The following is a 26757-nucleotide window of genomic DNA, read 5'->3' as shown; positions in this document are numbered from 1 at the left end:
TGATCATCCAGGGGCTGTAAAGAGATGGAAACAAAGCTTTCTCTTCTTGGTAGCTCCAATAAGAGTTGGGCACGCCTGTAGTATTTTGACAGGATGAACAAACACTCAGATACTTTAGCTGCAGGAAATCTGAAACAAAACAGAAAATACTGGAATCACTCAGCAGGTCAGGTACTGTCTGTGGAGAGAGAAAGGGAGTTAACATGTCTGGTGCAGACACTTCAGGAAGATATTCAAGATTAACAGCATTTAAAATGGAATAAAACATTGTGAAGGGGGAGGGTAAAACAAGACACAAAGGAAAAGTGACGACATGAGTAACAGGAATTGAGGTTCAAGATCAGCAATGATCTTAATCAGTGGCGGAACAGGCTCGAGGGTCCATGTGGCCTACTCCAGCTCCTGTTTCTTATGTTGACTTGACATTGGCGTGATAATAGAGAGCAGATGAGTAGCTTATGGGTGGGAGGGGGAATGTAGAAAGCGGAGTGTGAAAAGAGTGGCAAAGTAGAGCAGGTACCAGCAGTCCTGGTGCTTGATAGGTTGTTACTAAGGGTGCAGACCATCCCGCCAGCGCAGTGGTCTGATACAGAGAGGCAGTTACCTGCTCCCACAGTCGCCTCCACCCCCCCCCCCCCCCCCCCCCGCCCCATATAGATAACCAGAAATGCCAGCACATCTGTCCTGCATTGCAGCGCTTCCTGCCAGAGAGAAAATGGGAACTACTGTTGAGATGTGGCGTTGATTCAAGTCAATATTGGGGTCAGAGGGCTACAAAGCACCATGGACTAAGATACCGTTCTCCTCTTCAGCCTTGCATTGAGCCTTTTTTTGGAACATTGTGAAAAGCCAAAGACTGAAGTTAGAATGGAGTGGGATGGGGAACTGAAGTGGTTGGCAGGAGAGAGCTCAGGGTCACATTTTCAGAGAGAACAGAGGTGTTCAACAAATCTGCATTTTTCTCCATGCTGCAGAAAAGAATACACCAAGAGCAGCAGTGAGTGAATGTGTGTTAGCTTAAAGGAAATAAATTGTTGCATCACCCAGGAGGAGTCTTTGGAACCCTGGACGGTAGTGTGGGAGGAGATGACTGGGCAGGTGTTAGAACTCTTGTCCTTCATTGTACGGCACCAAGCATGGTTGTCAATGGAAGAGTGAACTCTGAAGTTGAGGGGAAATGGTCCCTTTGGAAAGCAGCGAGTGGAGAGGAACCATGTCATTCGATAGTGGGATCACATTAGAGGTAGTAAAAATAGCTGAACATGACCTATCAAATGAGGAGGCTGACGGGGTTGAAGGTGAGGGTAAGGAGAACATTATCATAGTTCTGGAGGGGAGAAGGGTAAAGGAAGATGTTCAGGAAATGGAACAGTCTACCATGATAGTTAAGAAAAGAGTATATTTTGGAAGCTCTGGTGTGGTAGGTGGCATCGTCAGAGCAGTTGCGATAGAACAGAAGAACTGAAGGAATGGATGGAGTCCTTACAAGAAGCGGGATGGAACAAGTGTAATCCAGGCAGTAGATAAGGGTGTAAAGGGATGTGGAGAAAATCCAGGTTAATGGAGTTGGAGTTACGTGATCACAGAAACTTGTAGCGCAGGAGGCCATTCAATCCATCGTGCCTGTGCTGGCTCTTTGACCAGTTGTGCTTAGTCCCACACCCCTGCCTTTTGTTTACAAGGTGCAGATCAACAATGATCCAATAAGATAGGGTCACAGGCTCCTGGGGCTTAATGGCCTACTTTTCCTGTGTTCCTTCTCGTCAGTATGTGTGTATATGCTTCCATATCATGGTTTCGCTGTCGTCACTCATCCCATTAATCTGCCTAGCTGGAATGCGTGAACATGAATTCTGCTTCCCTTAGTTGAGTTGATTATTTGTACCCAAAGGTTTGGCAGTTTGTTGAAGGTTGGAAGTAAATATGATTGAAAAAAGCAGGAGTATGTGCCATTATCTAAATAAGGAATTCAGCTCACATCCAAAACCACCAGAGAAAAGATCTAGTGCATTACAGTTCCCATCAGCACCCAGATTAACAAATGACCTTCCCATAACTCCATTGTTTCATATCTCCCCACTTAATTTTCTCTGTCGAATTTGTAGCTTTGGGTTGTTGTGCTGATACAGCTGTCCACAGACTTTATTTCGCTGCCTGTTAACATTTGCACCAGATGGCCAGTGGTTCAGCTGCTTTTGCAGCAAGGTTGAGATAGACTATTACTTGCCTTCACTCTGCTCCTGTTACACGTCCTGGTACATTCTGATCAGGCTGAGCCTGAATCACTGACTGCCGATTTTAAATATCAAGCTGATGTGGGTCAGTCAGCATTTGATCTCAAATTGCGCACTTCAGTGGTCTTTGTTATTGAGCGAGGGACTATGAGGAATTTCTTTCAGTCGTGACTGCAGAGAGGCAGAATTGGTTTAGGAAGCAACCAAGTCTGACATGAGACTGATGTAACACCAGGATGCACTCACACAGCATTTGCACTAGTTAAAGTCCCAGTTGGAAATGGTGAAAACAAGTAATGCTTGTCGCTATTCATTTTATTTTTTAAGTAAAAGAGACGTGATATAAATTTTGATATCAGACAGGAAATCTACCACAAGTGCTGGTGTGAACGATTAAAAATGCTACCTCCTCATTAGCCTGATCGCACTGGTTTGGTAGAAACCTCAGCACATGCATGCAAGGGCACGCTACGTTTGAGGAAATTCTAATGCCTGTGGTATGCACCTACTGACAAGTGCAGCAAGTGTAAATGATAGACCCAAGAAAGATGAGGCTGAATCTGTGGTAATAAGTAGGATTTTTGTTTCAAAAAACAGACTTCATTCATAAATTTTGTTTAAGTAGATTACATAACAGTTCAATTTTGACATTACAGAAAGCACAATACAGTTCAGTCTCTCTTAATATATTACATGGCACTCATGAGGTGCCTCACTGCACTGACAATTACACATGTTTACAGTAAACATTTACATTTGTTGTGTAACATTTTCTGGTGCATACAGCTCAAGGGGTTTTACACTGTTTCCAGTACTATGGCAGGAGGGCCTTAGGCTGTGGCCTTTTCCCATTGAGCCATTGCAACGACTGCACCAAGCTTCAATCATCCCTCAGCATGTAGTCCTGGACCTTTGGAATATGCCGGTCTGCAACACTCAGTCATAGACAGCTTTTTGCACTGCAAAATAATCAGGTTTCAGGCAGACCAAATGGTGTCTTTCACCAAGCTGATGGTCCTGTAGCAGCAGTTGATGTTTGTCCCCAGGGATGTGCGTCCCTGGGCACAGCCAGTCGAGTCCTGTGTTAAGGAGCTGCTTGGGATGAAACTTGACAAAAAAACACTATCTCTTTCCAGACCTACTTTGCATATTCCAGGAGGTGGGCAATGGTCTCTTAATCAGTGCAGCCACCTCAAGGGCAGCATACGGTGGTGTTGAGACTCTGGTTGTACATTAAGGATCTGACCGGGAGGGCCCTTCTCACCACCAGCCAAGCTTGGTGCTTGTTTGAAAGTTCTGGCTATGAGGCAGAATGTCAAATGACTTTGACAGTCTGCTCCAGGAACTATCCAACAGGATCCATCATCTCAAGTAGGTAGACTAGTTTCAGTGCAATAAAAACAAAAAATGCAGGAAATACTCAGCAGGTCCGGCAGCATCTGTGGAGAAAGAAGCAGAGTTAATGTTTCAGGTCAGTGACCTTTCATCAGAACTGATGAACTTGTTTGACTACATGTTATACCACTGTGCTGTCACAGTCGACGTCTGTTCCTGTGCAACCTTCAGACCTTGACTGTCTGTGAAACTGACCAGCTGCATGAGGGAGTCTCCAATGCAGATTCAGGAATACTGATTTGGATTTAGCCTACTAGTACTCTAATGTTTGCACAGATACTGTGAATTTGCTGCCAGAATTCAATGAGTAACTACAACATAATTTACACATGATGAACCAGGCCAGGATCACAGCATAGCAAACACCCAACAGCGATGTACAAGGCTAAATAATTAATTCTTTAAAGAAATTCTCTCACTTCCCCTAGACTAGTGCAAGGCCTGTTGAGCTTGACTGTTGCTGCCTTTTCAGCTCTGTATTTCGCCTCTAGCTGTTTTTAATCCCCCAGCTATATCCTCCCTTTGTGGTTAGCTACAACCCCAGATGGCACTGTTTCTGTTTTATTCATTAGCTGAAGTCAGCCTTGGACGCAAGCGTTGGTGGCAGTTTGTGCGTACTAATTCATCTAGTTGCCTGGTGTCAAGGGCATTGCTGCTAGTACATTCAAATGTCTGAGTGAAGAGGAAAAAGCTCTCCAGAGAATTCAATTACTGTTTTTGTCCACAAGGACAAATGAGCACATATGCAGTTTAAGGTAGTCATGTTGGTGCAGCTGTCTATGGGATGCCTGCAGATATCAGTTGAAGTGGAGGAAAACTCCGTCTGAGGTTGAATTGAGTTTTTTCTTTTAACTCATCAAATGTTTGCAACTCTAAGTACAGCTTTATATTGATTCATGTTATGCTGCTGCTGATGACAAATGCAATCACATCACAGATCGTGCATGTTAAGACTGGGTGAGAAAGAGGTCAAAGATTCCCTTTCAGCCTTCACCTGGTCTTACTGTAACAGGGGTTTTTTTTTAAAGTGTTTTAAGCTCCCCCTTGGTGAATCCATGTTCACCACTTTCTTTTGAGAGGGCAAAGAAACCAGCACAAACAGGTGGTCTTCGGTTTAAAGAAGACTGAAATTTATTAAACTCTAATTCGGTTAACGCCTACCGATACAAGACATGCCCACGCTAGCAGGCACAGGCTAATAGAGACAGAAAAGAGCAGAAGAATAATAAAGTGGAAAGGTTTGAGGCAATATCTGAAGAGTTGTTGTGAGGGTTTTTCGAGCTCACTGGACAGTCCTTGATGAAAGGTAGATCTTGCTTTTTGTTGGGGCCCAGTATTCTCCTCTTCCTTGTTCGCTGTAGGAGACTTTTCTCTCTCGGGGTTCATGTGGATTCAGAGGCTTGTGAGAAAAGAGATGGGAGCAGACAGGAGAGAGATCTTCTCAGTCCAGGAGCAAACCGCTTTCTGCCCAAACTGTTTGTACAAATTCAAAAAACTCAGGTTGCCCAGCAGGTTAGTCATGTGACTAGCTGGTTTGCCCATGTCCATTTGTTTATTCAGCCATCTTAGCAGTCAACCTGGAATGCGAGCTCCCCCACCTTCAAGGTCTGGTCATCAAAGGTCCATTGTGGGTTGAATGTCAGGGAATGGCTGCTTTGCCCTTCCAAACACTGCCAGTTAATATGCAAATGTCTTTTCCAGCCACGGCTGATCTGTTCAAGAAGTCCTCTCTTAACTCCAGCAACAGTTTAAAAATCAATGTTCATGACAAAATTAATGTGCCTCATTCTTGGCAGGTGGGGGCCTAGCCTGACAGTGCACATTGAGCAATTAGATAGTTGCAAAGTTTACTGCAATGTTATAAGGAATGACTTCAGTGATTGCCTTGAAACTCTTAGTCATTTTAAATTCAACATCACTGTGTGATTTCAAATGCTGCTTAAGTGAAACCATATTTTCATGAAATACAAACCAACATACATCCAGAAAGGACACAGCTGCGAACAGAGAACTTGCTGAGTAGCTTTAAGTAAATATGTAGCTCAAAAACTTTATGGTTTTCCCAGTGACATTCTAACCCTTTTAACTATTCTCCTGATGCTTGGGAACATATGAATCCTTTGTCTCAAAGCCATCAAGATGACTTGATCATGGGTGAGAGATAGACTGATTAGGATTTGGAAAATGTTAACCTTCACTGCCATGGAATTAAGGCTATTTTACCAGTTGTCGATTTTTTGAACTTTAATGGATGGTGAAATAAAGCAAGTAAATGTCGGGAACCATATTGTCAAAGTGAAACATTGCAGTTAATTCACTGCTACAGTGCTGTCAATATGAGCATTGTAATTCTGTATCCTTTAAAACTGAGGGCATATAATTTCGCATTCTCTCAACCAAGGCAATTTAAGTTTTTTTTAAAAAGTATAGAAAAATCAGGTTTCAAAGGAATAAGTCTCCATAGATTTATGGAAACACGTGTAAATGTCATATTTCTTGACTGTGGATCAGCCATGATCTCATTGAATGGCGGCACAGGCTCGAGGGGCTGAATGGCCTACTCCTGTTCCTATTTTCCTATTATTAACTTAGAATTGACCAGTTTGGATGCAGTAGTTTGACATTGGAAATACTTCTGGCAGCATCCCTATTCACTCACCTAGTGAAGGCAAGTATGATTGAGTCACAGATCATATGGTTGAATTTCAGTCAGTGTTGTGGTAGCTGGTCTCAGCCAAGGACAGCAGTTGAGGTGCTTGTGCTCTGACTGCAGAGAGGAAAATCAGCCAGGGTTCCAGTGACCCCTGCTGGAATAGTGTAGTTGTGGATTTTGGGTGAGAGTAACATCAGGCTCACTCCAGTCAAATAACCTGCAATTCATGAGAGTCTTAGTTCACACATCAGCTATTGGCATCTGGGAGAGCTTATACAGGGCACCGATGGAACTCTACCCCAGTGTGACTCCAGCCCTTCAGCAGAAGAATTGGAAAATGGTAAATTGTCATACAGGGTATTTATAAAGTTCTTGTGCAGTTTTCATAACTTTGGATGTACACATGATAGAAACTTTTTTGTCCAACTGTTCATTAGTTATGTACTGTATTTTTCCTATAATGAACAGTAAATTTTCTTCTCAGCTGCTATTGACTTCAGTTCTGCTAGCCATATATAGAGTTCATTCTTTTTTCCTACTGTCACCACTATCATTCAGGAAAACATTAACAGCATTAAGGTGAAAAAAACATCCTGAATTATCCTTTCTCATTTGCTGTTTGCTTCTATCATGTGCACATCCAAAGTTTTTAAAGTTGCACAAGGACTTTATAAACACACTGATCTGGTGTGTTTGTTTCTGGCAGAACTATGTGAAGTGGGAGGCACAGTGGTTAGCACTGCAGCCTCACAGCTCCAGCGACCCGGGTTCGATTCTGGGTACTGCCTGTGCGGAGTTTGCAAGTTCTCCTTGTGACCGCGTGGGTTTTTGCCGGGTGCTCCGGTTTCCTCCCACAGCCAAAGACTTGCAGGTGATAGGTAAATTGGCCATTGTAAATTGCCCCTAGTATAGGTAGGTGGTAGGCAATATGGGATCACTGTAGGGTTAGTATAAATGGGTGGTTGTTGGTCGGCACAGACTCGGTGGGCCGAAGGGCCTGTTTCAGTGCCGTATCTCTAAATAAATAAAAGTGGGACCATGTCAGAGTTTGGTTTCCTGTCATCATCAGTTCAGGTGCTTAGCAGTAAAACCTCACCGTGCACTAAACAATATATAGTCCCTAAACAAAACAGAAAATACTAGAAATGCATCACAGGTCTCAGCGTGAGGGGTTAATGTTTCAGTTGAATCTCTTGATGAAGGGTCCTACTCAAGCTGCTTCTTCAGGAGCAAATAGATTCCAGGGGTCAGTGCTTGAACTCTGATTTCTAATTTACATTAATAACCTGGGAAGTGGAATCAAAATTGCAAGTTAGCCACATGTGCTGGGTGCACATGAAAATATAGAGAAAGCAGTCGAGACAGAGAACGTAGCAAAACAAATTACAGAAAAAGACTGGATGTGTAATTGGCAGATAGCAGTACATGAAACTTCATGTTGATGCATGTAAAATATTGCATATTGCTTGTGAAAAGTATGTCCTACAGGTATACAACAAATAAAATTCAGTTGTCACAGTGAGATTTAAAAAGGGACCAGGGAGTGGACTTAGCACAATCCCTGTTGAGACATATTTCAAGAAGCGAATCAAGCTATTGGATATGTAGCCAGACAGTCAAGTGCATCTTCAGAGATTATACTGAGAGACTCTGTTCATTTCAGGGTGCTACACCAAATAACTATATCCATGCACCAAGGGAAATGTGGAGAATAATAATAAAGCTGAACTGAAGTACGATGTGGGGTAAGCTTTGAGTAAAAATTAGATAGGTTCAAGAGCTGCAGTCTAGAACGAAGCAGATGAAGGGGAGAAGGGGGGAGGATTTACTTTTGAGATTGTGTTCCAGCTAAGGGTAAATCCAGAATGTTTGGACGAAGGCACAGTAACTCGAATCAGTAAATAATAAAAGCAAATACTGCAGATGCTGGAAATCTGAAATAAAAGTAGAAGCTGCTGGAAATACTCAGCAGGTCAGGCAGCATCTGTGGAGAGAGAAGCAGAGTTAACGTTTCAGGTCTGTGACCTTTCATCAGAACACATACTTTTAATATTTGTATTCAAAGAACAAGGTTTGGTTTTTGGACCTCCTTCCAATTTTGGATCCCATTTAATGCTGACTGGAGGGCAGCTCGAAGCTTCAGCAAAAATAAATAAAAATATAAACTAGGTGAGACTGCACCTGGTGCATTGTGGACAGTTTTGGTCTCGTTATGTAAGGAAGGATATACTTGCCATAGAGGGAGTGCAACAGAGGTTCACCTGACTAATCCCTGCGATGGCAGGATTGTCTGAGAGGGAGAGATTGCAGAAAATGGGCCTGTGTTCTCCAGAGTTTTGAAGCATGAGAAGTGATCTCTTTGAAATGTACAAAATTCTTAGCGGGCTTGACAGGGTAGATGTGGATAAGATGTTTCCCCTGACTGGTGAGTCGAGAACCGGGGACACGGTCTCAGAATAAGGGGTAGGCCATTTAAGACTGAGATGAGCAGGGATTTCTTTACTCAGAGGGTGGGGTATCTGTGGAATTATCTACCCCAGAGGGCTGTGGAGGCTCAGTCATTCAGCATGTTCAAGACAGAAATCGATAGATATCTGGATACTAATATCAAGGGATAGTGGGGGAAAATGGCACAGAGGTAGATGATCAGCTGTGATTTCTTTGAATGGCAGAGCAGGCTTGACAGGCCAAATGGCTGACTCCTGCTCCTATTTCCTATGTTCCTACATGAGTGTACTCAAAGCTTGCATAAACTCAGTTTCGATAGTCGACAAAGAAATCAGTGAAGTGCAAGTTCCTGTTGAGTTATTTCAAATGTTAAATAGTATGATAAAATCCCAGGTCTTTTTTAAATGTAATTCTCATTTGTGTAAATGTTTCCTTTGGTCCGATTGCAACTTAGTTTAAATTTATTTTTTAATATCTTAATCATTGCACTTAGATTCCCCCTCGATCAGCTTTCATTCTAGACTGCAAAACACGCTAGCATTCAGACGCATTTAAAAGTAGACGGCAGCTTCAGAGATGTCAGACTGCTACATTGCGACATTTTAGAATGTTACGTTTTATTGGGATAAAAGGAGCCAGAGGCTTGTGGAAAAAGATGTCTCATCTAGCAAGCCGTCAGATGAATTCTGTCGCTTCTCCTCCAGAGTTTCACAGCAATGAGGTCAGAGTCGGCTAAACCAACCTTTGCACCAAGGCACTACTCTTTTCAGCTTATTACTGTGATATGGCCAATAGGGCCAAACTGCACAACATTTGAGTAAATTATGTTGTTCTCAGAATGAATGTTAAATCTATTAATGTTCCTCAGCAGTGATTTTGTTTTTATCTTTTTATAGCTATACACAAGTGTAGGTTCTGAGTCATCCCAGCAATGTTCTCATTCTTCAGGCCAAATTTCAGTATGTTGTGACAAGTTGGCACTTGCTGTGATTTTGGAGGTGATTAGATGTAGGTGTATTGTGAAAACTGACATGCAAGGCTGGTGCAAGATGATAAAATTGCTTGGTGGGTAGCAAGCAGAGTATTAATTGTTTGATGGCAAATTGTAGACTCTTAGTGTCTTCAGTGATGAGTACATGGCTGATTAATGTGAACAAGAAAACGCCTACAAACCATATTTCCCATCAGTGTTTACCTTTTAGTCCTTTGACAATCTGCATTAGCATCCAGGAATAAGCACCAGTGTTTTCTGTATGTTCTGAATTATTTCCACCTCCATCTGAGCTATGAAAAGACCCAGTCAGAGCACATGAGTTACAGTTGTCTGTCTTGTGTATGAAATTATTGCTGAAATGTGTCAGCTCCCAGTGTTGGCTTAAATTGGTAGTTGGGCAATTGATCTTTCTGAAGTGACATGCGATAATTGTTCGCGAGTTTTGGAATATATGAAAACACTAGTCCCAGAGACATGTGAATGTGAAGTTTGAGCTTCCCCCAAGCAGAAACAAATTGTTTGCAAGAACTTTGGCTACTTTTACACTTAGTGGGATATGTCATGGTGTGGCCATTTCAGAGCTGGATGTAAAACTGCTAGGTCTTTTCCCAAGACCCGTGGCTGGAATTGGATCTTGTCAATTGCCCGAAATGGCCAAGACCCAGCATTTTTAACATTTGTCTTGAGGCTGGCTCTGCAAGTTGCAGGCTGTGAGGCTAGTTCCTGAATCATGGATCTCACAGAGCCAAATATAAAGCAGTTATCAGTATTGCTAGGTTAGAGCCTCAAGCTCCTCTTGCGCTCTGTAGTTTTAACCCAACAAGTGACTGACAAACTACATATTGGCCTGATAAAATACTTGCCACAGACACCATGTATTTTTTATGCAATGTCCAAATTTTGACTTCCATGAAATAACTGGTGTAGTTTTGGTCATGGTGTGTGCCTTATCTCTTTGCCATTTCATCTCAATGGACAAATCCACCGTACTCATGTTTGTATTTTGTCTCTATTACAAAAGTACAATCTATTGAGAATGTCAAAAGGCCAGTAATGAATCTTGAATGAATCTGTCCTGTGCCATTTGTCTGAATTGTTTCCCTTAACCCACCTGCGGGCATATGATCAGTTTGGAGATGACTTCTGTTGACACACTGTGCTCGTTCAGTGGCAGATTCCCACTTTGTGCAACACTGGGAAAATTGCTGCTTCCTTAGTACTTTTCTTCACAGCTCCCTCACTGCCCACACCAAAAAAATTTTGTCTTTTCATCTGAGCTGCTCTGTCCAGTGGGTCAGCAGAAAAAAAGCAAAGAATGGAAGAATGTGCCACTCATAAAATTCAGTGTGAGACACTATTCCAGAGAGTGAGGGAGAATGTAGCCATCAGTGTTGTGCTGTTTTCAGTGAAATTTGTAATTTGAGAAATTCTTTTTATTTGGGAGTTTCAATATTTCTGCCTTACCTTTTGTATGTGCACTCCCAATTCAAATATTTATACAAAAAAAGTCTTTGAAAAAGCAACTAGGCTTTGAGCCTTGTTAAAAGATTATGTCCCATCATTTTTGCCCCCTTCGTCTTGTGGTGGTTTTCATCATTCATTCTGTTTACTGTGTAACATGCTCTGTGTGTTTGTTTCCATCGTCCTTTGCATGCTGCCTCCAGCCAAGGGCTCTGAGAGCAGTGCTGTAAGGAACCAGTCAGGTGCTGGGCCTCAGGCCGAGGTGCTCCAATCTGCTCACCCTCCGCCTCCTATACTCTGTAAGTTGTATGGGCATGCTGTGTTCTGCATTTCACGTGACTGCCTGTGTGTATTTCCAAGTCGTAGAAAGTGGCCATTCATAAAACGAAAACATTAAGACATATTTTATATGTAGTTAATCGACAATTGAGCTTTGCATTTCTGCTAGAGATGAAAGGAATTTGTTTTTTTTCTCCTCACTCTTTCCCCCATCCACCTTTAATAATAAAAAACATGTCCAACCCATTAATTGTTCCCAAAAATAAATCTGTTTATTGATGACGCCCACATCAGCTGGTAAACTTTTACCTTATTTTCTACCATTCTAGTGAAACCTGAATTATTCTAATAATTAAGCAATAAATTACTAAAATAAAGTTTCCATGTAAAACATGAGGTAAACTTTGTCATTAGATATGAGAGAGACACAGAAGCCAATCTGAACCATTTGAGACAAAAGATAACCACAATGGAAAAGAAATTTCTACAAATGTAATTATCTAGATATAAGATAATCTATCTCGCATGATACAGACTGATTGTTTATGGTAGTTAGCCAGGTACGTGCGCAAGATATAGTACTTTGATAGAAGCTATTATCTACTGAATTCACACAATGACATTGAGTAACCTTAATGATGCATTAATCTTTCTCACAACATACCACTTCGTTAAAAGGAAAATGATAGCAAAACAGTGCCTGTTTATCACGCACAGGCGACAGTAAGTACAATCACTATTACAGCCACATTTGAGAAACTCCAAGCCTCATGTATAAATCATATCACCAATAATGCATAGAAAATGTCAAAATTGACTGAGATGATATGCCAGAAACGTCAAAGGCATACAAGGAAAAAGACACAGAAACCATAATTTTTATTATTCCTTGCATCTCGAATTGGTCATTCGACAAGAACCTGAGATACCAAGTAGGGAGGGAGCTTGAAAACAAAGAGAAACTTTTGCTGCTCAGTTTCCATTCCAATTTAAGAAAGGTGCTCTTTGCACAATATCACAAGTGCTGGCAAAATATATTCTAAAATTCCTTCAGTTGTCGAATTACCTCTTAGCTAAATTATTCTGAAAATGAAGCAATTTAGCTAGGTTGGTTTGAGTAAAGTAATTCAGCAACAAGTTTATAAAAGATATCTTGTAATTTCACAGGTTTAATAATGACGTCGGCCGTTCTATTTAAGTTAAAACTAATCTCATTAAAAATGTACAACGGATTTTTACCAAGTCTTTAGTAGATTATATAACACTGCAGTGGAAAGCGAACATTCAAAATATTGAAAGCTGCAATAGTCAAACTTGTTACTTGTCACCATTTTTTAAGATGGTGTCTAAAATTAATCGGTTTGTTGAATGATGATGTGAAATTTATTATGAATGGCCAAAGCTTACAAACTGCATGCTGTTCAGCTTAAACACCTTTGGCTTGAGACCTTGACATGATTAACTGTAATCACCCTAAAGTACAGCATCTCATATTTGAAGCTGCATGACTTGTGATTTTGCTGTTGTTGATTGGAAGGAAAAGAAGGGTCGTGGCACATTGTGCTTGTCCGTGAACACCACGCCCGAGAGCTTTAAGTTCAGTGCACATGGGGAATTCACTGGCTCAGCTGGGACAGCAGGTTTTTGCAGGGACTTGGAAAAAAAAAATAGAAAATGGATCCGTCAGTCCATACAGCTGTCTCCTTTGGGTATGGATGGGCTCCTTAAACATGAAAAAGAGTGATATTACATCATCAATTCACCAGTCTTGTTTTCCCGCCCCATCCATCTCTAAGTTTATGAGGCATCTCCTCCCTCTCTCTCTCAAATATAGATTTCCCTACTTTGATTGCTCTGACCTGAAAGATGAACGTCCTGGAATACAGAGTGACCATTCTAGATTCAATTCTGTGCAGTTTATGCAAGTCAAAAATCTTGATTTCTTAAGGAAATCCTTTTTTGCATTTTCTCCCTTTCTGCTACCTGTCCTTGCTTTTAATGTGCCACACAGTCCCTGTTTGGTCATGCTCAGAGAGCAAAATTAACAATCCGAATGAGGCTGCAGTTATTGCTTGTCCATAGGGGCCCTCAGAAGGTGATAATGGGCCTTCCCAATTCTTCTTGATTGGTTTACAACTAAGTCACTTGCTAGGCCACTTATGAGGGCTTAAAGAGTCATATGTAGCTGAGTCCAGATAGGGGATGCAGGTCTTTGCTGAAGAAAGTTTGTGAACCACTTAGGTTTTTAATAACAATTTGCCACCTTTCAAGGGTTTTTTTCTAGTATCAGAACAAATTACCGGATTTATTGAATTCAGTTTCCCATCTTGTGTTGCTGGGATTGCATTTATAGCCTCTGGACTGCTAATCCTGTGCCATAATCACTGCAACACTATTGTACTGCACCCCCCACACCCCCACCATTGGTCCTTTCTTAGCCAGCTGTGAAGTTGCCTCCTTACGAATAGGGGGTGATTTCTCTATCAGTTGTAACTTGTTGCTCTCCCATGCACCATTGCTCGCCTGCGCCAAGATAGATTCAACCCCAGTATTTCCCACTAAGATCTTGATTGGGGGAGAAGGGAGACAGTAGTATACTTAACTTCGGTGAATGGGGAAGGTATGGCTTGCTGTGCCCGACTCTAAGCAGCCTGAAGAGTTAGGAGATAGAGGAGACCTCATTGCAGGACACCTAACATTTCTCTAGGCTGGGGAGGAATTGGGAGCATTAACGGACATGGCAAAAAGGCACCAAAGCATGGGTTCATGCAGTTTTAAAGTCATTCATATGCAACATCAATGACAATAATCACCTTTCATTTGTCTCAAACATCTCCAAAGTTTCCTATATTTCTGATGAAGTGTCATTAAAAGGATCAGAGTCTGTCATCTTTAATGGCCTTGGTGGGTGTGAGTGGGGGGAATCTGATACTGAAAGAGTTATAGGAAACTATATGGAATTCTGGAAAAATAGTCATTTGTTAGAGTTTGCTTTGTTTTTTTCAATTATTGTGGAAGTTTTAAAATGTCTGTTTAAACAAACACAGCTTTTTTGTTAGCTCAGATATAATGGATAGCTGACTGGGACAGCATTACCTTGGCAACCAAGTGCGAAAAAGGCCGGCAACCTACTACTGTGGGTCCCTGGCTGTGTCGTAAAAAGTACCACATCAGTACAAGTCAGCTGTCCTAGTTAAATAATGACAATGTTGGAAAGGCTCATTGGATTTGTTAAATTAAGATATATTGGCCCCAACTTAGGAATCAAAAAACTGAAATCTCGGGATTCTATATTCCTGCTGCTGAGATGAAGTTGTGTCCAACTTCCTCGATGCAGTGTGATTCTGTTACAGGATAGTTGTCATCTGCCCAGAACTTTTAATGCACTGGTCACAAGGCAAGTTATGCAAAACATTCTGTTTTCCTGTCAGAGGGATGTCTTTCATTGTTCCTGATACAGTATCTCACTCCTATGAAGGTTTTCACTGTTACGTTGTCGACTAAGAGGATATGAATGTCAGTTTTCCATGTCTAATCTGAAATTGTAGTCATTAATTGGCTCTAGATGGTGTTTTGTGATATTTCTTAAAACTCAAGCTTTGGAAATTACATTTGGGCAAGAAACGTTTGGTGGATATCTAATCAAATAGTCTGAGCTTCACTGATTTTAAGAATCAAGAAACAAACTGTGGAATATATTTCTGATTGAAACAGTTTGATTCAATGACATAACAATCGTTGAGGAAAAACTAACAGCTTACATATATCTACAGTCAAATGAGTTAATCCCCTCCCCTCTTCCCTCACACAATACACCTCAAATGTTAGCAATCATTCCAGTAGCCAAACAGGTGCAAAGCTAAAATGAAGAATTTGAAATGGGTTGGGAATTAGTTCCTGTCTATTTTGGTAGATTTGGTCAATGACACATCACGATAATATGGAGAAGTGTTCAGGTGTTTCATCAAGTGAAGTTATTTTGAATTACCAAGTGCAGTACTCTGAATCTCAGAATATGGAAGTGCTCTCAAGCATGTATGGTATTTTAAATGCCATGGATGCACAAAATATACACAGGAGAAAAATACCAGCTCCAGTCTTGTTGGAAAAGACTAAATGCCTGATATTCAGTGCAATGGATACCCACTAAAGTCAAACGTTAGCATAAATGCTGAATAGTGACCAAGGATACTTGAAACAATTCAATGTTCATCATATGACTCCCACAGTCTTCAGATCGTAATTTTATTTGCACCTCACTTATAGGGTGCAGAGACACAAATGGTGCATTCAAGTTACTGATGGAGAATTTGGGACAGCAATTTGATCACTAGTCTCTCTTTCACTAAATTTTTTTCCATTCAAAGAACTTGAATTACAGTCTATATTTCAAATAAACTGTGTATAAGTAAAGACAGCTTTGATCTCATTTATTTGAATATAACACATCTTTTGCACCCTAAATATTAAAAATACACGTCTAACCTATTATAGGCAATCTAAAACAAAACAATTCTTAGTGTACTATTTGACCGTCGGTATCTACCCATCCTTTTGCATTCAACTGACTAACTTTCTATCATCCTGCCAGTATGCCCCATGCTCTCTGTTGCAGTTACATTATTTTTAAGTATGGATCATGCAATTTGGAATGTAACCCTTCCTCCCTGATTGAAATGAATCTCATTAGGCCACAGTTTATTTCTGCTATTTCCCTAAACAGAGAGGTATCAACACATGTACTGAGATGTTGCGCACACTTTTTTTTTTCAAAAAATCAGTGGATGAATGGAGCGAGCCCATTTTCACATACCTAACATCTGTTACAAAGCAACGCTAGGGCAGGTCAATGAGCAGAAAGCTTATGCCACTACTTATGCCAGCGTGATGCCACTACGTCGCATCTTCCCCTCCCTTCCCCTGTCAGCATTCCGAAGGGATCGTTCCCTCCGCGACACCCTGGTCCACTCCTCCATTACCCCCACCACCTCGTCCCCGTTCCAGGGCACCTTCCCCTGCAATCGCAGGAGGTGTAATACCTGCCCATTTACCTCCTCTCTCCTCACTATCCCAGGCCCCAAACACTTCTTTCAGGTGAAGCAGCGATTTACTTGTACTTCTTTCAATGTAGTATACTGTATTCGCTGCTCACAGTGTGGTCTCCTCTACATTGGGGAGACCAAGCGCAGACTGGGTGACCGCTTTGCGGAACATCTCCGCTCAGTCCGCAAGCAGGACCCTGAGCTTCCGGTTGCTTGCCATTTCAACACTCCCCCCTGCTCTCATGCTCACATCTCTGTCCTGGGATTGCTGCAGTGTTCCAGTGAACATCAACGCAAGCTCGAGGAACAGCATCTCATCTACCGATTAGGCACACTACAGCCTGCCGGACTGAACATTGAGTTCAATAATTTCAGAGCATGACAGCCCCCCATTTTACTTTCATTTTTAGTTATTTTTTCTTCCTTTTTTTTAACATTCCTTTTTAAATTTTTTACAATCTTTTTTTGCATTTATTTCATTTCATCTTAGTTTGTTCAGTTTGCTTACCCACTTTTTTTCAGCTTGTTTTTCTTCAGGTTTGCACTTGCTGCTGTTCAATATTCACTGTATTCACACCTAATCTGTACTAATGCTTTGTCTTTCAACACACAATTAACATATTGTTTGCCTTTTCTCCGTGACCTTTTGGTCAGCTATGTGGCCTGGTCCAATCTGCACCTTCTCCTTTGTTATATCTTGCCCCACCCCCACCTCACTTGTTTATAATCTGTGACTTTTCTAATATTTGTCAGTTCCGAAGAAGGGTCACTGACCCGAAACGTTAACTCTGCTTCTCTTTCCACAGATGCTGCCAGACCTGCTGAGTGATTCCAGCATTTCTTGTTTTTGTTGTAGCAGAAAGCTTATGTTTTTTTGACCAATCGTGTGCAACATGAAAGATACAATCCTTTGATATTTTTATTGGAATAAACGTTATAGAGTTAAATTTTATAACTTGCTAAACCCTTTTTTATACCAAAGGGAAACATGCTGAAAAATGAAAATTTACAGAATTTTTCCGAAGGGGAAAAATTAACCACCCCTAAAACTTTTGCAGAGTAGCACAATAAAGTAGAAAAATCTTAAGGAAACTGTTGCCTACTGGTTCGACTCCACACAACAAAGTTCAGTGATGTATCTGATGCCAATAATTTTTCCTGTAAAAGAAAACATGTCCTGGCTGACCAGGAATTCTAATATTAAATCCCAAGTGCTTGACTCAGATTATGGACGTTTTGCTGTTCATATTTAGTACGTGCAGGGATCAGTCCTCAGTGAGTTCTTCAGTGCTGCCTATCAAACTGTCGGTGAGAGTTCCATTTGACCACACAATGTCTTCAGCATAGTGTGAGGGAAAGTGAACTGTACTAAATCTGGGTTTATATGTGAATCCAAACTCTACAGTGCCACCCAATAATGGTACTTGTGCATTTTTAATCTCCACATACAAAAAAGGTTCCCTATTTGATGCGAGGTCTGATGCTTTAGTGCGGTGTGGTGAACTTTTCCTGTTTCTCTTTTTCTTCAGTGACTCTCTGTGTGTTACTTGTTTCCTTGTTCAACTTATGGGAAAACAAAACATTGAAATATATTGGTAAATATCGCGTGATAGCAAATAAGAGTTTTCATACATGACTATATGATTAAAACATAGGAATGGATGCTAAACATGTAAATTTGACAGCTGTGTTATATTCATTTGTTTTCACTCAGCTCTTGAAATAGCTATCATTTCACAATTTAAGGATGTAAGAAATGAACTTCAAATTAGTTCAACTTTCCATAGGGATGGTGGTTTTTACAGCTTTTCATCCCAGCTTTTCTTCATCTCCCATTATTAGCTGCAAAGTTCACAGATGTTCTTAGCAGTGTGCGGAGAGGGTCAGGACCCTTTTGTGAACATGAGGGGCCCCAGACTGCTGCCACACATCCTCAGATGCCTTCTGTCACTCCCTCCTCTATGCCTAGTAAGTAAGTGTGTGACTGGAGACTACTGAGCATGCAGCATACTCATAGCATGCAAGTCCTGTATGCACATTTGATGAGCTTTTGTGCAGATACTTCGCAAAAGATCTTGATTTTCCAATTATGAATACAACCAAGTTACTGCATGGCCACTGAGGCAAAAAGCTGTTTACCTCACTGGTAAAAGTTTAAATCGAGATGCCATAATGTCACTGGCATTTTTAGTCTCATTCAAAGCAAACTGTTGAGTACTGACTACTTCATTTTGGTGGATGGCATTCTATAAAGCCACTGTGAAGTGAATTTTAAGAAAAATTTGAAAACCTCCATACTGAAGAAAATTAGAGTGCACCCCTGCCTTTCCTATTTATATCGGAGCATTACACTTTCTCAATCAACCTCGTTAGCCAGCTACCCATCTTGCCCCCTCATTCCTGTCCACCTATCATCCCTGTGCTTACTGAGCTCGATTGGTTCCCAGCCAAGCAACGCCTTGATTTTAAAATGTTCATCCTTGTGTAATAATCCCTCTATGGCCTTACCTGTCCCTAACTCTGTAACCCCCCCGCCTTCCAAGAATTTAATTTTTGATTTTCAGTGCATCCCTGATTTCCTCGCCGCCACCCTGCCTCCCTTGGTGGTTATGCCTTCAGCTGTCTTGGCCCTAAGCTCTGAAATTCCCTGCCTTTCCATCTTCCTTTACTATCTATCTGTTTGCCTAAGCTTTTGGTCACCTCTGCCCTAACATCTCCGAATGAAGCTCGTGGTCACTTTTTGTCTGGTAACGTACCTGTGAAGAGCCTTGGAAGCTTTACTACGTTAAATGTGCTATAAAATGCAGTTTGTTGTTGTATTGTTGATTTATTTCGGGTAGCTGACATTGTCTTTAGCTTATTGGGACGGGGTTCAAAATTCCCAGCAACTTTTGAAAACCTTACCTCTATAGTTAAAGACTATTTTTAGCACAAACATGCCCACCAAGCACCCCGTCTTGATAATGTTTGCATCCACTACTGCTTGAAAATTCTGCAATGATGTGATCAGAATCAAGACACCAACTTGATGGACAACAGAAGCAAAAGTTAGTTCAAAGGTGTCGATTGAGAAAAAGGCAAGAGTTTGCTCGAATAAGCAATTTTACTTAGGTAGTCAGTTTATTCAGTGTACACCTCAGTAGTTCCTCGCAAACACTATTCTAAAGGTTTTGCTGAACTGTATGAAAGGTGAAAAGTATCAACACTTCTGAGACCACTGAAAATCGCTGTTGCTAAATTTTTACCTTGTCCAAGATGCAGCTTGCTCACCAATGCCATAACCTTTGTGTAGCAAACATTATCTTACCATGCTTTCACTTGTAGCAGTTGTTTAACAGCCCTTATGTTATTGTGTCACCTCTTCACCTTCCATCCTCAGTTGCAAAGCTCACAGATGTTTTTAAGAGTGCATGGCGAGGGTCCGCACCCTTTCCTGAATCTGAGGGCAGCCACTCTGTTCAGACACCACCTCTCACTCCCTTCATCTCCACCCCTTGTAAGTAAGCAAGCAGTGCTTCCTGACTGAGATTCTTCATTCTCCAGGCTCAGAGAATGTTATGTGCTTACAGCATGTGGAAGGCATGTGTGTTTTTGATACAAATTTAGTATACTGAGAAATGGGCAGTGATGCAAAACTTGTGTTGTATGTTAACTCAACACATCAGTATGTAACTAAGCATTGCTTGCATCTCCTGTGGCACTTTAAGTATAGACACTGATGCCCAGTAACTTTATGTAGGACTATGCAAGCAATTTAGTAATTCAGTTCAATCTGAACTTCTAAACAAAACACTAGCTCGATGGCACAATAAGCAACAGTAGAATGTAATAGAATACATTAAACTGACCAGGCACTAAACACTGCTTCTTGAAGAATGCCTGCTGTGTTTCCATTCCTGCACAATAATCAAGTCAATAATATCTGAAGGTAATAATTGCCATTTCTACATTTTCCACCAATTAGCATAAATTGATCTTTGAACGCCAAAGCTAAATTCCTCGTCCTTTGTGCCGGAGTCAACCCAAGTTTTCAGTCGGCTTTTCACCTCTTGACCAGACTTGAGAAAATTTCTCAAGAATGACTTTGACCCACAACAGGCATTTGCCTCATGTTTCCATTCTCAATTATGGTAACCTCAGCTGAAGTTCCCACTCCCAAACTGCATGCTCTGACCCGACTGACGCATTTGATTAGTCCACCATGAGACTGTGCCTAACATGGTCTGGATATATGCAAATGTACATAGATGGGAAAGTTGCTCGTTTTAAAATTAAGCATGGGAGTATTCCATCATTTATAAATGAGCGGCTGTCTACTGTTAAAATTTCAAAGTCGATTTTCCCATATGCAACATCACTTCCTATCAACTAAGCACCTGGGTGCAAGTGAAAATCTGCCTTTATTCCAGTCACTTTTTGAGCTAAATTTGACCTGGCTGCTTGCTTCAGAATTCTTTTTACTTTTGAAGGAATGATGTGTTTTGCTCAGTTATCCTGGTCATACACTAGCTGAGCAAAGGCGGTTGGTAATTTTCGGCCAGGCCTCTACCTCTAAGCTAGTCAAGAGGAAATGTGGCATAATGGATCCCAATAAGACAGCCCAAGATTACCTCTCCTGTTTGCAAAGAGATGTCATCTGTCCAATCTACAACTACGTACATTAGTACGGCTAATACAAATCTTGCAAGCTGGTATTTCAAATTGTCCGTTACTCAGGCAGTTTTCCTTCTGCCAAATTAACCAAGTAAAAGTTAAGCATACTGTGAAAAACTGGTTTCATTTTGAGTTATCATATCTTAGTATAACTTTGGAAAATTTCAACATAAAATACTGTGGCTGGAGACATAATTTGAAAATGGTTCTGCGCATACATAAACAATACGCATGCTCAGAGGCTGCTCGAACCAGTTTTGTCCCTGACCTGCTTTGGCTTGAAACTCTAGCTATGTGATGTTCCTAAAAATGCATTATTATCTCCATAAATTCATTCACAGTAATTCTTGCTTATTCATTTATCTTGCATGTTTGAGATTGTGCTGCTCTGATCAGTACCTAGAATATGTCATTACACTCCACACCGTTATCAAAAGTTGTGATCGAGTAATCAGCGTTAATAATAAAAAAAAAGCAAATAGGTTGACACTTTATGCAGTTATAATCAAGGGCCTGACTCCACTTATCGCAACCAAGATGGTGGAAGGATATGTCAGTAAGATTATTCCCTGTTGCTGAAGGTCTGATTTTTTCCCCCCCACATAGTTTACTGTTTGATTCATAAGCTTTCCCAATAAGGATTATAGAACTGAATGGCATTGCAAACAGTAGTACACAAAACCAACAACATGATATCAAGCTTGCCAGTTCGTGTGCATGACTTTCAACCAGACTTTGGAGCGCACCCTCAGATGTTTTACTTTACTTGCTTCATTGAATATTAATTCTTTGCCATGTCATACAGCTTTTGAAACTCATAGATTCATACCATAAGATTTTTTGGACAATGCAATGCAAATTCTGTTCCTTTTCTGCTCAATTTCCCCCTCTAAAATACATTACTTCTGAATCCTTCAATAGCCAGCTAGTTAAATCCACATATTTTAATCTGTTTTACACCCTCACTAATTGGTTCAGTTGGATTCATTTTATAGCGGTGATGAATCTGATCCTTTCTTGACCTTTGAGATTGTTAACAGTGTAGACATTTTAAAAGTATTAATTCTGCAGAAGGCTTAGTATCAGCTGTATACATTTTAAAGATGTCAGGACACTACTTGACTGGGTGTGTGGTCTCACATTCAGACTATTCAACCTTTTGAATCTTAACTTATTCCAACTTGTGCTGTTATTTCTGAAAAGTCAACACTTAGTGATTGCGATTGCAGTGTTATTATTTCATTTCCATTTGAAATGAGAACTTCTTCACAGGGAATATCCAGTGATCTGTGATTTGGTGGTTTACATTTATTTCAATATAAAAATATTTCAGGTCTATTACAACTGTAAAACAATGCAAGTTTCTGGTTAAGTAAGAATTTAGTATACTTAGTAACATGGCATGCAGAAGAACCCACAATTTCTGCACTTATTTCTAATTGTCTAACTCAGCTGTGCAGCATGTTTGAGCGCTTTTAATTACTGCAACAAATGTTAATTGTTTTCTGTATAGGTAAAACCTGGATCAAACACTTGCACAGTGCCAATGAGCCATTGGTCCAGTGACATGCAAATTTTTCATTCAGTGTCATCAATCCAGTTGGCACAGCCTGACTTTTGCTTTGATTTCTTTCAGTTTCTGTTACTGGATGAGCAATTTCACATTCCCTTGAAAAAAAACTACTCCGATATAATCATAACTGTACTTTTAACTGATTCAGAATGATGAAATGGGACGACATGATATGATTTCACTGAATTAGACTGTAATCCATGCAGATCAGATCAACACAGCAATGTTTGGTGGCAGATTTACAGATTGATCCTTAAAGCCATGTTCTCTTCCATTTTACCCTGGTGGTTATAGAGATAATACGATAAACATTCCTTAAAACGACATCAAAGCCATTGATTCTGCACACCACTCTCAAGTACTAAAGCTACATCAATGGGTTCCTGCCCACAATTCTGCACCCAGCAATTGCCAGGGCTGAATTTTGAGTGCGCCGCAGATTGTGGTGGTGCGCTCTGATGGCGGCATGCCCACGTGCATTGACCGCTGCTGAGCCTCCCCGATATTACGCTAATTTAAATATAGGAGGTAGAACGGCTGCCCGCAATGATGTAGAGGGGGATGGCTGCTCCGTCCCTGGTAATGCCGTCCACTGCTGCCGCCATTTTTATCAGGCTTCAAGCCCTTAGCAAAAATTTGAATTTTTGAAAGTATATTATTCTTCATTTTCTTAAAAAAAAAATTTAAAAGCTGTAGGCCCTTTCCCAACCACCCCCCTCAATGGTTTTGTAATTGTCCTACATGCTGAAAATTTATTTTAGTCCCAATCCAAATTTCTCCCCCAATCTCTTCCCACCACCCCCACACCCAATAATAAGTGTTTCTCCCAGCAACGCGCCCCCCTCCCCCCCCCCCCCCCCAGCGTCTTGCCTCGGAACTCAAAATGGAGTTCCGAAGGTGCACACGTTGCAGCTTGCAGCCATAAAATCGGTGTGGGGCAGCCACTGGGACCAGGTAAGTTTATTTGCATTTTGTTTTAATTAACATGTAAACGAAGGCCCCGCCACTTTGCAGCGGGGGGCCTTCTCGGCATTGTGGATCGCAGCGGGCCTCTCCCACAAGTATTTTAGCAGCCCCCCCCTGCACCCCACCATGACCCACGATAGAGGGGCTGGTAAAATTCAGCCCCCAGTCTCAGCAGACAGCAAGAAACAGGGAGGGAAAAATACTAAGAAACCTTTCCTCAATCTGGGCCCCTCTGACAAGCTGACACACAGCTGCCTAAAGACTGACAGAGGACTGCCAGCAGCTCACCTGTTTGTTGGTTGCAGAATGGTGCTTATCACCATCGTTGGGAAGAAGAGGAATTAAGAATTGATTGCATATCCAAGTCCAGAAGTTCCAAAGTGCTTCTGTTAGAATGCACTCTTCACACACATACAATTTTGTTGACTGGAACTGAAGTCACTGGGATTAGGATCACAGCCATTTGAACCTAACCCTGCAGCATTTGCAAGTCCAAAATAATATGCAGTTTGAATCTAGTTCACAGTCTTTATCATCATGGGACAGGCAAAGTTATTCTTGCTTGGGACTGAATATAATATCCACAACAATGCAGTTCTAAGGGACTATTTCAAAGCAGAGCAGGGAAGTTCTGGCCAACATTTATCCCTCAACCAACATTATAAACCAATTTTCTGGTCATTATTCCATCAGTGTTTGTGGGAGCTGGTTGTGTGCAGATTGGCTGCCATGTTTCCTTACATTGCAACAGTCACTACACTTAAAGTTCTTCACTGGCTGCCAAGCATTTTGGAACGTCCTGAGCTCATGAAAGGCACTATATGAAGGCAAGTCTTTTGTTCCTTATGTAACTGCAATCAGAAGAGTGTAGTATGCAAAGAGTTGTTCCACATTTTGGAAACCAAGTTATTGGATCATTTGGAATTTTAATTAATTATTCCTCTCGAGAATATGGCTTTAATTTATTTTTTGGAAATACATTCACTCAGAGTTTATCCATTTCTGCTTCTCATCTCAGATATTGTGTCTCTTTCACTTTTTATATAATTTCTTCCACAAACTCAGTTGCTAAAAGTTTGGACCGTGTAAGTGTTAAGAGTCAGTCCGCTGATTCCAAGAGACCCCTCAGCTCACCACCTCCAACTCAATGTAAGTGTTGCAGATATTTATACCCAAGTCTGTCTGAAGAATGGTTTTGGCATGCCATTTAAATCATACTGCTGTAAAAGTACTTTAATGTAAATGGTGCACCATAAGAAGTTACATCCTCTGCACAATTAGGATTTTTACTCATGTAAATGGACCTTTGCGAAGAGATTTCTGTGGAGTTTGAATACAGTCCTGTGCTCACATTTTGAACTTGCTTCCCTACTGAAGTTGAATTTTGCCAGTTGGAGGGGGAGGAGAAAAGCAGAGGAGCATCCGTATGCATTACTCCACTAACCACCACATTTGTGGAGTTGCCAATACACTATCCAAAGTAAGCAGGATGGGGTTAGGAAGAAAAAAAGGGTTCCACAAAGTGTGGTTAAAATTAGATATGGCATTGCACAATTCTCATCAGAAAAATACTGAGGTGCAACTTTAGCCTTTTCCCAGCAGAATTTTTTTAATGCCTTAAGCCTCAGAAAAGAATCATTTATGCTCACTAGTTTGAGAGTGTAAGCACTGAACACTTTGTTGAATAGCTTTCCTCGTTGGATCATTTTCATCTCGATGTCACAAAAATAAATGCTTGATCCTCAAAAGCAGTGCCTAATTTACACTGCTGTATTTTTGCAAGATGTTTACAAATTTAACACAAATGGGAAAAGAACATTGTCAGGGGTACACCATTTGGAATAGGCCACTTTTCCAGTGGTGCCAACTGACTTCTGTCCAGAACACTTTGTTTCCTGCTGGTATTAAAGATGACTGGCACGGAAAAACTGAGACATGTGATTGGTAACTGTCACATGCTTCCACTGTTCTAAGACGAGATCAAGAAAAAAAAAACCTGATCAATGCTTAGCTAGTGGCTCAATATTGATTCTGCCCTTGCTATCAACAGTGCCCTTGAATTTCCTCCCTGATTTGGAGCTAGAGATGCATATAACTTGGGCGCACAGCATTGACGTGGCTTAAAAGACTGGAACTAATCATACATCCAAATTTGCTCGATCTTTTATGACTATCTATCGATCCCATCACCCAAACACATCTCGACTTTTAAAAGTGGCCACTTCTACATGAGTTTTCTGCAATTGAACTTGCTCAAAAGCTCTCAAAATTATGATCATATTTTCAGGAGCAGCAGAAAAGTCATTTTTCTAGTGTTACATTGTAATTTTTTTGAACTTTTAATTTCCATTTACCCCAGCACACTCTCTTTTTCCTGTATGACAGATTAAAAATTCAAACACTTACCCAATTGCAGTTTTAAACATGATGTGCATGAATGATGCTTGAAAGTTCAATTTTCATATTTTTACTGAAAGGGATATATGGTGTGAATGTGGCGTGTCCGATTTTATGCAGTGATTTACACCCATTTCTATATTTAGGCACATTTATTTCTATTAGATTGTCAAGGAATTCCAGCATATCTCGAGATTTGGAGACTGGGCACATTTTTGGGTCTAACTTGCAGTATGTGCCTGTGTCTTAGTTCATGTGTAATAAAATAATGATATAACTGTAGCAACAATGAATTTGATTAATCTTATATGGTTTTGAAAGACAGATTGATGAGGTCATACATCGCATTTGTACTCATTTAGAGGCCCTCAAGTAAACTGCTCAGAGCATATATAGGCAATTGTTCTCAAGTTCCAGCTCATGACTATGTCGTTGGAGGCTTTATCTTCCCAATGGCTGGATAACATCTCCACATGCTGATGAGTAGAAAACCACTTTGCAAGCAAGTTAAGTGGTTCAGTCCACCAGCAGGCAGCAAATATCTTCAACAACAAATTTGTATTCTGTTTATATTGACTTTGATGGTATTTGAACCAGGAGTCTACACAGAAACCACTTTTACTGGTGAGCACGACTCTGGCAGTAATTTCACGGTGAAACTG

The 26757-nt window shown here is 40.8% G+C and overlaps 1 protein-coding gene across 11 annotated transcripts in view; it reads left to right on the top strand.

Moving 5' to 3' along the window:
- LOC137357181 (calcium/calmodulin-dependent protein kinase type II subunit beta) overlaps positions 1-26757 on the top strand; it is a 295035-nt gene that overhangs the window by 253127 nt on the left and 15151 nt on the right. The gene's annotated exons all lie outside the window — the stretch shown is intronic.

The sequence above is a fragment of the Heterodontus francisci genome, chromosome 47, assembly GCF_036365525.1.
Source record: "Heterodontus francisci isolate sHetFra1 chromosome 47, sHetFra1.hap1, whole genome shotgun sequence".
Lineage (NCBI taxonomy): Eukaryota > Metazoa > Chordata > Chondrichthyes > Heterodontiformes > Heterodontidae > Heterodontus > Heterodontus francisci.
Note: the sequence above shows the minus strand (reverse complement) of the source record. Positions and strands in the feature narration are given on the sequence as shown.